This window comes from Tursiops truncatus, chromosome 11 (assembly GCF_011762595.2).
Source record: "Tursiops truncatus isolate mTurTru1 chromosome 11, mTurTru1.mat.Y, whole genome shotgun sequence".
NCBI lineage: Eukaryota > Metazoa > Chordata > Mammalia > Artiodactyla > Delphinidae > Tursiops > Tursiops truncatus.
In genome coordinates, this window is record NC_047044.1 from 43,051,872 (window position 1) to 43,065,683 (window position 13,812).

Consider the following 13,812-nt stretch of genomic DNA (forward strand, 5'->3'; position numbering starts at 1 on the left):
TCTAAATCCTGGAATGAGCCCAGGTGACCATCAGTGGATAAACAAATTGTGACACATTCACACAGTGGAACATTTCCCAGCAACAAAAAGAATGACTCGCTGATACGTGCAAGAATGTGGATGAAGAGCAAAATCATCATGCAGAGTGAAAGAAGCCTTACCCAAACGATTTCCTACTGGATGATTCCATTTTTATGGAATTCTGAAACTCTAGAAAAAACTGATCTGTGGTAGAAAAAATCAAAATAGTGGTTGCTTTTGGAGGTGTGGGTCAGGGATTGACTAGGAGGGGGCATGAGGGAATTTTCTGGACTATGGGAATGTTCTGTATCATGACATGGTACAGCAATTTTTTTAAATTAAACACTTCCAGCTAATTCTACATACAGGGATTGCAAGAAAACATAAATAAAAAGAAACATTTGGAGAAGAGGGATTGGCCACCACTCTACTGAATAGACCTCTGAGGTCCAGTACAGTAGCCACAACCAAACATGTCTGCTGAGCATTAGAATGTGGCTTGTCCGATGTGATATGAGTGCAAAATACATGCTGGATTTTGTACAAAAGTAAGATATCTCTGCAATATCATTTGTAAAGATTACAGTTTGAAATATATCCATATACAGTTTGAAATATACAGTTTGAAATATAACTGACTTCATTTTAAGATTCCTGGAATGAGTGGATAAAGTTAGTATTAAGAAAAGATACAAAATGGTTTACAGGTTCAATGTAATCTCTATCAAAATGCCATTTTTTTACAGAAATAGAAGAAAACAATCTTAAAATTCATAAGAAACTACAGAAGACCCTGAATAGCCAAATCAGTTTTGAACAAGAAGAATAAAGCTGAATAAAACTTCCACGTTTCAAAATATGTTACAAAGCCACAGTAATCAAAACAGTATGGTACTAGCATAAAAGTAGACATATAAGCCAATGGAATAGGATAGAAAGACCAGAGATAAACCCATGTATATATGGCCAACTAATCTTTGACAAGGGTGCTAAGAATACACAACAGGGAAAAGATAGTTCCTTCAATGAAAGGTGCTGGGAAAACTGGATATACACATGCAAAAGAATAAAATTGGACCCTTATCTTACAACATACACAAAATTGCCTCAAAATATATTAAATATTTAAATGTAAATCATGAAACAATGAAATTCAAGAAGAAAACTGGGAAAAAGCATCTTGACGTTGGTCTTGGCAATGATTTCTTAGATATGACACCAAAAGCTGAGGTAACAAAAGCAAATATATACAAAAGGGATTACATCAAACAAAAAAAGCTTCTGCACAGCAAAGAAAACAAAGCAAAAAGGTGACCTACAGAATGGAAGAAAATAGTTGTAAACTGTACACCTGATAAAGGGCTAATATCCAAAATATATAAGAAACTCTTAGAACTTAGTAACAAAAAATAAATACTCTGATTTAAAAATGGGCAAGGAACTGAATAGACATTTCTCCAAAGAAGACATACAAATGGTCAACAGTTACATGAAATAATGCTCAACATCACCAATCATCAGAGAACTGCAAATCAAAACCACAATGAAATATCACCTCACACAGGTTAGGATGGCTATCATGAACACACACACACACACACACAATAACAAATGTTGGTGAGGATGTGGAGAAAAGAGAACACTTATGCACTGTTGGTGGGAATGTAAAATGGTACAGCCACTATGGAAAGCAGTACAGAAGTTCCTCAAAAAATTGAAAATAGAACTACCATATGATCCAGGAATCCCACTTTTGGGTATGTACAATGGAATTGAAATCAGGATCTCAAAGAGATATCTACACTCCCATGTTCATTGCAGGTTAGTCCCAACAGCCACACGGAAGCAAACTAAATGCCCATCAATAGATAAGTGGATAAAGAAAATGTGTTATATACATGCAATGGAGTATCACTCAGTCTTAAAAAAGAAGCTGTATGACAACAGGAAGAAACTTAAAGGACATTACACTAAGTAAAAGAAGCCATGATTCTTCCTGCATGATTCCACTTCTATGAGGTATCTAAAACAGTCAGACTTAGAATAGTGATTGCCAAGGGCTGGCAGGAGGGGAAATGGGGAGTTGTGGTTCAACAGATGTAAAACGTTCCAGTTGTGTACAATAAATAAATCCTAGAGATCTACCGTACAGCACAGTGCCTACAATTAACAGTACTATATTATAAATCTAAATATTTGCTAAAAGAGTAGATCTATGTTAATAGTCTTATCACAAAATATAATAACATATAAATAAATACAATAATAGTAATAATAGTAAAAATAAAGTGGGCAGGCAGAAACTTGGAAGGGATGGTTATGTTTATTGCAAAGATAGTGGTGATGATTTCATGAATGTATAAGTTATCCCTAAATCATGACGTTGAATACATTAAATACAGACAGCTTTTTGTGTATCAATTTATACCTCAGTAAAGTGGCTAATAAAAAGATAAAAGAAAAAAATATATATATAAGTCATTTAAAGGAAAAAAAGAAAATGTTGACTTTTGCAAAAGAAAAAGCAAGAAACAATATTTCACTCTTGAGTTATATAAGTTTCACTATAAATGAAGTCAGCCTTCAGTACCTTAATATAATCAGAAGAAAAATGTTGTATTTAAAGTCAATTGATTTCAGAATAAAACTTCCACAAGAAGGATAAAGGCAAAGTATTATTGAATCTCAGGCAAGTCTTTATTTATAAATACAATTTCTCAAATATGTTTTCATCCAGTTTGGTCACAGCTTCTGGGAAGTTATTTGGTGACATATGTCTGTGCTTGCAAAGCTACTGGAAAAGTGGAAACAGAGCTGCTTTTTCTAAAGCTGCTAAAATGATATAGACACACGGGAGAAAGGAACCAATTATTTACTTTCTCTAAAGGTTAAACTACCAATCTGGAGATAATAACAAGTTTTGTGGGTATTGGTAACATTTTTCATCATATGTTTCCATGCATGATTTATCCTCCCTATTTTCCTTCAATAAGGTGAATTGCTTTTCTGATGAGGGGTCATTAGGTAACACTTGCACAGGTTATAATAAAATGTCTAATGATTAGAACTAATGTGCCAGCTGAATACAGTCAATATAAGCAGACATTATTAGCTGAAAAGAGAAAATGGCTTGAATATCTAGATGCCTTTTATGTTATCTATAGCATCATGAAAATCTGCTTAAAATGCAAAACAGATCCATTTGACAGAGTTTGGTTTTAGGTTTAGACGAGAGGAAATGCCTGCCCGTTCACTTCCCAGAAGGTGTACTGGACATCAGTCAGCTCAGATCAGGGACTTGGTTGGTTTGGGGCAAGATGATAGATATTATTTGGAGATTGATTTTAGAAGGATACATTCTTCTTAAGAGAAGGGACCAAATTATATTCACCTTTCTTTTCTTCATGTATATACTTACACATCCTTTGTCATTCAGATATATTTATTTTTACATAAATTAATATAAAACGCCTGGATAACTCACTTGATACAGTAAGGGCTTTTGGAATAACTAACAATCATTATTATTCTGAGAGATTTAACATGGAAGAAGAAGTTTGGTGTGAATTATTAGTATGATCATTTTTATTGTGAGAATTATTATACTATGTAGCTTTTTGTGGTGGGCATCTTTTTAAATTTATAACCACTTAGCCTTTGATCCTCTGACCCTATCTGGAGAATTCCTTACTTTAAAAATATTGGTAGAGGGGAAATAAATACCCTCCTTCTATAGAAACTAAAAATGCTAGCTACTCCTGATCTAACCTCTCCCCACCACTGACATTGACTCAGTAGCTTGTAAACAAGCAATTCCCTTTCTTAGCTAGTGAGGATAGTAGTAAATTATGAAAGGTGACATTTATGGAAACAGAAGTGTCCAATGCTTGAAGAAATGTTCTTCAACATACCAGTTCTGCAGAGTGGTTTTATGCATTGTTCCTGGTGATTAATTCAAAAATTGGTTCTTTGGTCTTTCCAATGATTCCTTTTTTTTTTTTTTTTTTTTGCGGTACGCGGGCCTCTCACTGTTGTGGCCTCTCCCGTTGCGGAGCACAGGCTCCGGACGCGCAGGCTCAGCGGCCATGGCTCACGGGCCTAGCCGCTCCTCGGCATGTGGGATCTTCCCGGACCGGGGCACGAACCCGTGTCCCCTGTATCGGCAGGCGGACTCTCAACCACTGCGCCACCAGGGAAGCCCCCAATGATTCTTTTAATAAAGTTATTTTCTTCCTTTTTAGATAGAGCCAGTTTCTGTTAATTGAATAAAAACCCTGATCTGTTCCATTGCATAATTCCATTTCACTGTGACTTCCCTTCCTTTGGAATTTGTAGAGAATATGACCTATATGTGTCTTTATTTCTCTATTTAATCATAAACTGCTTGATCATGGGGCTCTTATGTTATATATTCTTTGTATCATTCATAGTATTTAGCAAAATGCCATCTTTCAGATGCTTGAATGAAATTGAGGTTACATAGAAAAAGCATAGACTTGAGAAATACTCAAAATGAACACTACTCTGCTAAAATCTTACCTTGCCTAAGCCACAGTATATGCCTGGGTCACAGATTCTTCACATATAAAAACAGTCAGATAAGGTTTATGGTTCTAGAACTCTATGTCTATATTATATGTCTTAGCTTGTTCTGTTCAGTAGCTCTTGAAGTTAAGGACCCTTTAATAACTTCAGGAGCAGGTATGCCTAAAATAGATGCACAGCCCAAATTTAATTCATGTTTCTTTGTTGTTTTTCTGCCTGTAAACTGAGGATTGACTACACATGTGCCAAAATAACCTCAGCTTAGGGGAAGAGAGTTAATTAGACTGTTGTCACCTCCCTTTATTATCTGGGTCCCTCCAGATTTTCCTGAGACTGAGAAGCTCAACAATTATAGCAGCTTAGTATCCTCTGGATCTTACTTTCCTATAATTATTTATGTCTCCAATCCCCAGTTGCCACTCCCCAGCTGCTTCTTTGTTCTTCTTTCTGCTTGGGGACAAAATGGGTGACAGGCATATCCAGACTTCCCCTCTTGGTATATCAGCATCTATCACTAATGAATAGTGTCACTCTTTCTTGCTAAGCCTGCATACGTTTGGCAAATATTCAGAACAACACTCCAGGACGTCAGTACTAATCAGGGCTGGCACAGTTTGGTGCAGACACTTACATTAACTCTCTCACTACTCACTTCAATGCCTTTGGGGCTTGCTTTCTTGAACAACAGAGGCTGGGAGCCCACAAGCTGCATTTTCCAAACATCCTTTTATCTGAGGTTCAGGCATGGGAATTAGGTTCTGCTAAGCAGATGGGCCTGCATGAAATGTGGATGAGGAAATAAACAGCATGAAGTAGCTGTTGCATGTGGGTCTCCCGTGGCAGCTGTGGTAGAGTTTCCAGTTCCTACTGTAGGGGCAATGGCATGTTTTTCCATTGGAATAGCCTCATGGTATGATTGGGCATTTTTCCTGGATATGTTGTCCTTCATGTACCTCTCCCAGAAATGAAGTGCCTAGACTGAAAGGCCATCCTAACAATTCTGTTATGTGATTTCCACTAACCACTGCCTTAGTGAATAAACCAGCTAGATTAATTTCAATTGTCTGACACTAAGAACTATGACCTATACAAAGTTGAAATGTACTTTTTATCTCTGTCAATTAATAATGTGTTTGTAAGAGAACACCCAACAAACAGTGGTTTAAACATGGGGCTTATTTTGCACATGGTGCTCAAGGATGTCAACCAGAAACTATCTTCAGCATGTAATTTTCTACTGCATTGTTGTAAGATGCATCCCTATTTAGTCTGCACACCAGGTAGGAGGGAAGGGTGGATCAAAGCTTTCTTCTAACATTCTTTCATTTGAGAAACGATGTCATACCCAGGGACTACTGTTGACATTTCAGTGGCTAGAACTGTGTGACATGCCCTCCCTAAAGCATAGAGGCTGGTATTTCATTATCCTATTTTTTTTTTTTTTTTTTTTTGCGTTATGTGGGCCTCTCACTGTCGTGGCCTCTCTCATTGCGGAGCACAGGCTCCGGACATGCTGGCTCAGCGGCCATGGCTTATGGGCCTAGCCGCTCTGCGGCATGTGGGATCTTCCTGGACCAGGGCACGAACCCGTGTCCCCTGCATCGGCAGGTGGACTCTCAACCACTGCGCCACCAGGGAAGCCCTCATTATCCTATTTTTATAAGAGACAGGCAAGGAAGTGGAGATCAGAAATTGTGTTGAGGGAGACATATTACAGTGTTTGCCACACCATCATTGCTTTAGTTGCTGTTGTCACCTAAGACTCCTCTGATAAGCTCTTACCAAAGCCTCCTCACATATTTAGATGAAACAGTTAGTTATCAACTGGATGAAATTAAACATACCAAAAGGCTCATCTGTTCAAAAGTGACTTCCCCCAAATCTTGTCATCAAATGTAAATTTTCTACTTCTGGAGTCACATATTTGGATTACGATATTTGCCAACCAGAGAACATATGCTAGACTGCCTATGTATTATTCAGTGATAGCAACTCAAAAACCCATCACCACTCATTATCTTGTTACTACAGACAAGATTATTAAATGGACAGGGATATTTTCATGCAAAACAGAGCAGAATGGAAGCTTTATGAGAAAGGTAGGCCCGAGTAGACCATAAGGCAGCATGAGCAATTGGATAACAGGGATGACAAAGTAAACTAAAGAGGAAAACAAGTACAACTAAGCTTCTCCTACACAGATCTGATGAGATTGACATCTTTCTGTTCATTTCTTCTACCTGAAATCCGTAGGAGCAGCACTTCACTTCCATATAATCATACTAAGACGTAACCAGTTACCGGCTACTCCAATTATGAAGGACCAAAGTCCCACATCCTAAACCTTTTTGCTATGTCTTAATATTCTTGAGGCCTGGCTTAAGTTTATGTTCAATATTCCAATTCTATAATTCTGTGGTATTTGCTGCTTATTTAAAGATATGAATTAAAAATGTAGACCTACAGACCCCTGCATTTAATTTCTACAGAAATTTTTGTTTTGACTTCCATAAAATATTAAAATTTAGTAGAGAAATATTGATTTCAAGTTTCATTTTTTAAAAGATTTATAATTTACTAGGACCAAATTAGATGATTTGTACTTAATGTTTATTCATATAAATCAACATGTAATCACGCTCCTCACTTAGCAATGACAAAATAAATAATAAAATTGGTATCTACCAACTTAATCATTGCTAGAACCAATTTTTAATTTGAATTTGTTTTTTTCTTAGTCATTCATGCACAATTAATCATTCTTGAATTGCTCAGTCCTAAAAAGGTTTGACAAATGTTGCACATAGAAACAGGTTTGTTTTCCAAATTGCATTTTCTGCACTACTCTTTTTCATTACTCAGAATATTTGCATAAAAATAGTATCAAATTAAACAAGTTGCCAATTTCATTTTAGTGGATCTGAAATGCTCTTGAAATTATTACAAGTCAACAAAATGTAAACTTGCTTGCTTTAGCATATACATGTTGAACAGCAAACACGTCCAACTTTCTTCCCAGTGATACCTCTGTTAAATTATGCTTTATTCTACTACTCCATAAAAGAACCATAAAATATTGCTTAAAAACTACCTCAACTAACTTTTAAGTTAGTTTCTGCAAGTGCAAAACAGAAGCATTTGATTTCATGAAGCTTAAAGTGAACTTCTAGTACATTTAGGCCACTCCATCTCTCTGAGCATCACTGTGCAAAATCATTTTCAGGTTAAGTATAAGCTTTGCAAAGAGTAGTCACCTGAAAACATAATAAGAATGTAACCAAGATTGTTTTTATAGCTTCCATTTTAAAATTTCTTCAGTCCTATAATTTTTCATTTGGTTTTCTATATAGCAGCCATTAACGCTTCAGGATTGTCTCTGAACGATGCTTATTTATTTTTGTTAATATGTTATCATTCTATTTCTTTATCCATTTTCATCCACGAAATATTCAGGCTAATGGAGACTGAAATGTGTTGGGAAGCTATTTTTCTCAATTTGCTTATGAGGTAGATTTTACTTTTGAAAGTATTACCATTTTTCCCATTTTACTATCATTCTTATTAAAATAGTTACCGATATTGTAGTAAAAATGACAGACTGCTTAACTTTAGGATTTTTAATGGAGAAATAAAAATTTAGTCACATTATATTCTCGAAGTTTCGACTTCTAAGTTCAACTTACATTTTTTCCCTCTCCATTGTCATCATCGCAGCTTTAGTCACCTAAAGCCTGGGTTTTGCAGCCTCCTTTCTGCTTCTTTTAAAACCTCCAATTTCTCTCCTCTCCAATAGGATCTGCACAAAATTTACAAAATTATCTTATTAAAAACAGTTCTATTACTCTGACTAAAATCTATAAAAACCCTACTTATTTCCTGCCATATCTATTGTAAAATAATAGTTTCCGTGGTTTTTATCCACCTCTCTGTATTTTCCCTGCTAAGGTATAGGTCTGATATGGATGTGCTGGTGATTCCTTAATTTTTTAAAACTCATCTGTTATTTTTTATTTTCATTTTTCAAGGTCAGAAACATTATATCACAAAGTTATCTTGATTATGAAAATATTTTCAATTCCTTACCCTTTCATTTATTCCTTTCACAGGTATTGATTTCTCCAAGTATTTCTGACTTCAGGTAACAAACACTGCTTTTCTACTTTTTTCAGATTTATTAAGATATAATTGACAAATAACATTGTATAAGTTCAAGGTGCACAATGTGATGATGATACATGTATATATTGTGAATGTTTACCACAGTGAGGTTAGTTAACACATCCTTAACCTCACGTAATTACCATTTTGTGTTGTTGTCCTCATGGTGAGAACATTAAAGTTTTATTCTCATAGCAACTTTCAAGTATACAGGGTTGTTAACTAAAGCCACCATGCTGAACCTTAGATCCTGAAACTTACTCATCTTATAATGGAAAGTTTGTAAACTTTGACCAACATCTCCCCATTCTCCCCCACCTTCAGTCCCTGGCAACCACCATTCTAACTTCATGTCCATGAGTTCAATGTTTTTAGATTCCACATATATGTGAGATCACACAGGATTTGGCTTTCTCTATTTGACTTAATTCACTGAACATAATGCCCTCAAGACCATTTGTGTTGTCACAAATAGCAGATTTACTTCTTTGTTATGGCTGAATAATGATAATAATAAGAAGAAGAAGGATGAATTTAGGTAGATAGATAGATAGATGTCACATTTTCTTTCATCCTTTGACAGACACTTAAGTTGTTTCCATGTCTTGGCTATTGTGAATAATGCTGCAGTGAACATTGGAGTGCAGATATCTCTTTGAGATAGTGATTTCATTTCCTTTGACTACATACTTAGAAGTAGGATTACTGGATCATATGGTAGTTCTAGTCTTAGTTTTTTGAGGAACCTCCATACTGTTTTCCATAGTGGCTGCCCCAGTTCACATTCCCACCAACAGTGCACGAGGGTTCCCTTTTCTCCACATCCTCACCAACACTGGTTATTTGTTGTCTTTTTGATAATTGCCATTTAACAGGTGTGAGGTGATACTTCATCGTGGTTTTGATTTGTGTTTCCCTGATGATTAGTGATGTTGAACATCTTTTCAAGTACTTCTTGGCCATTTCTATGTTTTCTTTGAAGAAATGTATATTCAGGTCTTCTGACAATTTTTAAATCAAATTGTTCGCATTTTTGCTGTTGAGTTGTAAGAGTTTCGTTTATATTTTGGATATTAACTCTTTATCAGACACATGGTTTGCAAAAATTTTCTCCCATTCCACTGGTTGCCTTTTCATTTTGTTGATTTCTTTGTGTGTGTGTGTGTGTGTGTGTGTGTGTGCAAAAACTTGTTATTTTGATGTAGTCTCACTTGTTGAATTTTGCTTTTGTTGCTTTTGCTTTTGTTGATATAGTCAAAACATCATTGCCAAGACAAATGTCGAGGAGCTTTTTTCAATGTTTGCTTCCAGGAGTTTTACAGGTTCAAGTCTTACATTTAAGTCTTTAATCCATTTGGAGTTAATTTTTATGAATGCTGTAAGATAAGGGTCCAGTTTCATTCTTTTGATGTGAATATCCAATTTTTCTAACACCATTATTGAAGCGGCTGTCCTCTCCCTACTGAGTATTCTTGGCTCCTTGTCAAATATTAGGTGAACATATATGTGAGGATTTATTTTGGGACTCTCAGTCCTGTTCCATTGGTTTATGTGTCCGGGAGCATATTTTGACCCTGGATATGGTGGTACAGGTGCGTGTGGCAGCTCTCAGTCCAGGTGTCAAGATGTCAGCTCACAGCACTAGGATCCACAGCATTGACATGCATGGTCCTTTGTGAGCACTGTGAGTCGCCCCACAGTGGCTACTATGGCTGTTGGACTCTCAGCAGCACCTCATAATCTAGCAGCTACAGACCAGAGCAGGCAGGGGTAGTGGCCAGAACCAGTACTACGCACATATTTGGCTGCAGAGCCAGCTCCAGATGCCTTTGTAGTGGCAGAGGCCTGTAGCAGGCAAACACGAAGTAGTGGGGGTCAAGGTCAACTGCAGGTGTTCTTAAAGGTCCATCAGTGGATGAATGGATAAAGAAAATTTGAGATATATATACATAAATTCTGCCATAATTTTATTATTATGAGTATTATTCAGTCATTTTGGTGTACAACGTAATGTCAGAATACAGAAAAACATCATCCTAATCTTTGATATTTCAATATGCCATATGCTTTATTTACAAGAATACAATGTTACATTAAGAGTGTGAACTCTGGAGCCTGACAAGTTATGATAAAATCCTTTATCTGTTATTTATTAGTAGTAGTATCACCCTGGGCAGGTGACCTCATCCCTTGGTATTTCAGTCCTCTCAACAGTAAAACGGGGTCAGCAACATTGCCTACTTAAAGTGTTGTATCAGATACATGCAAAGCCTATAGAACAGTGACTTGTATACATATGTGCTATACAAAAGGTAAGCTATTACTATTTTTATTATCATCATCATCATCATCAGTGGGTATATATTTTCTTGTCTTGTGTGATGACTCCATAGCATTTGAAAAGAACGATTCAGTACTTCCTTCCCCTGCCTTGGTGATTAAGGAAGCACATGTTTTTGTGAAGGCCGCTGAGCCATCACAGAGGGAGAGCTGCTACAGAGTATCTCCTGGACCTGTGGTGTACTGTGTGCATGAAAAATAAACGTGTTCTTTTATGTTACTAAGATCTGGAAGTTGATCTTACTATATCATAACTTGGCGTTTCTGACTAATAAATGTTGGCAAGTCAATATACCTTGTTAAAAATTGGCTACAGTCTTCACCAATTTCTAGTTATGTGGTCTTGGAAACTTCTCCATTGCCTCAATTTTGATCTATAGAAAATAAGTGAGACTATTATTTATTGTAAAGGATTATTGTGAGAGTAAAGAAATATAAACTTTATAAATTGCCTCACATGTATTAACCCCTCAGTAATTAGTATTACTGTTTTAAAATTTGTAATTAAAAAACCCCAAATATATTAGGGGAACTTTTGATAACTGGTTAATATTGAGAGTCTAGCTAAAACTTTTTTAGACATACTATCTTATCTGTAGCTGGTGGGAGTTGGTGGGGCTGTAAAGTGGAATAGTTTCTATGGAGGAAAATTAGACAATATTTTTTCAGAATTAAAAATGATCATACCTGCTAACCCAGCATTTCCACTTGTGGGTATTTGTTCTCCACGTAAACACAAATATGTATGAAAATGCCTATGTACATAGATATTCATTGAAATATTGTTTGTGATAGCAAAAGAAGGAAAAATAAACCTAACTAGTTAGCAATAAGGAATTGGTTAAGTAAAGAATAATAAATTCATACTCTGAAATACTATCAGGCAATTTTTAAAATGAAGTGATCCATAATATGGAAAGATCTCTAAGATATACTGTTGGGTAAAAAGTGTAAGATGTGGAGAAGGTTTAATGTGTTTCTACTCATGTAAACAGAAGATGTATATGCATAGAATGTCTAGGGAGAACGGAAGGATGAACAAACAACTGGTAACACTATCTTTGGGAAAAGGAGTTATGTTTTGGGAGAAATAGTTGAATGAAAGATGTATTTTTCATTGTATTTCTTAAATAGTTTTTTTTCACTTTTACAATGCAAATAATATAAAGTAGACAAAAGGAAAGATGATGCACCAGGCATACTTTTGTCATTATACTGTCACTAAAGGGTTGTTTATGGGTAAATGAATTGAGTGACATTGAAATGAGTTTTTTTGATACACTCGAGTGTTACTTTTATATACAGAAAAAGCAATTTAGAAAAATTATTTTTAAGACTAAATATTAAAATTAAAATATATTTCCCTCCTGCTTTAAGCTTATTTTACAAATTTTTAATTCTATTCATAAGTTTATCAGATTTTGATAATTATTTCTAAGGAGGATTTAAATAATGTGTACTCCTGTTTCTAAATTTAATCATGCATCCTCGAACTTTAAGCAGTCTTCTATTATTATATTAGATTTCTTTTTCAAATACTTGTTGTCTATGATAAAAATATTTCTAAGTATTTAAAACATTCTTATAAGTCTAATAGATTAAACTTATATCACTATTTAAAAATTAGTAAGGCTTCAGCTTAAAGACACTAATCTAAATCAATTACTCAATTATACATTTTTAAATTGTCTTTTAAAAGACTGTCACTCTAATATCCAAACTGTCTTAAACAATATAAGGCAAGAATGCTAATGATTGTATGAGATAGAATCTTGAGTAAGGTGGGTATTGATTTTACACGTGCAGAGCAGTTAAGAAACTTGTCTAAGTTAATATAACTAAATAATAGCAAAATAGGATCGAGGTTTGTCTGATTCCAATTTCCTATAACCTTCACACTATGTTACCTGCTTTACCACATGCTAGAGACTAGCAAAAAAGAATTTTATTAACTCATGTATTTAAAAGTTCAAGAAGTAGGGCTGGCTTCTAGTGTAGTTGGATATTGGGGCTCAAAAGATAACTTCATTATCCAGTTTTACCCTCATACTCTTGCAGCTTTGCTTTTTCGTGTGTTAGCTCCATTTTTAGCTGCAGAAACAAGTCTTATATTTACCTACCATCTAATCAAATGCTGGTATTTCATTTTTCTGAAATTCTCCAGCAAAGACCGTATCATATCCTATTTCTCCATTTTTACAATAGCTGCATCCCTGAAATATAACAACTAGCCAGGGAAATAAGATATACTGATTCCCTTAGCTAAAGCAAGACCAACCTTAATGTGAGGTTCTATTTTAACAAATCATGTGGATCAAGAGTGACAAATAGGTGAGGCAAATGTGAGGAGAAAATCTGTTATTGTTAAAGGAAATTCTGAAGTGAATCCTGCCCTTTCTGCATCTACTAGGCTTGTTATTTGAAGACTTTAGAATTCCAGAATCACCTATTAAAGTTGAAATGTCTACTTTTAACTTAATTAACCAGTACCTTTAGTGTGATCTGGGGAAAGGAGGGGAGAGTGGCCTATATTTTGGCAACACAAGCTTTCCAGAGTAAATGGCCGCTGATTGGCAGATAGCCGGTATGAAGAATCATAGTGAGAATTGTACCAAGAGTAGATAGAGAGTATTGGACAAAAGATGCAATAAAAAGTGACACTTCCCTTAGCGGTTATCAGAGCCCCAGTTAAGCTGCTAGGTATTTGTTCAAGGCTAGGAGACTTAGACACTAATAAGAGGAAGTTGT

The 13,812-nt window shown here is 35.5% G+C and overlaps 1 long non-coding RNA gene across 1 annotated transcript in view; it reads right to left on the reverse strand.

Moving 5' to 3' along the window:
* The window catches only part of LOC109547200 (uncharacterized), a 79,857-nt gene that overhangs the window by 21,165 nt on the left and 44,880 nt on the right, over positions 1 to 13,812 (reverse strand). The window contains exon 2 of the long non-coding RNA XR_002172951.3: positions 8,250 to 8,362. This is a non-coding gene — a long non-coding RNA (uncharacterized lncRNA). The remainder of the gene's footprint in view (positions 1 to 8,249; positions 8,363 to 13,812) is intronic.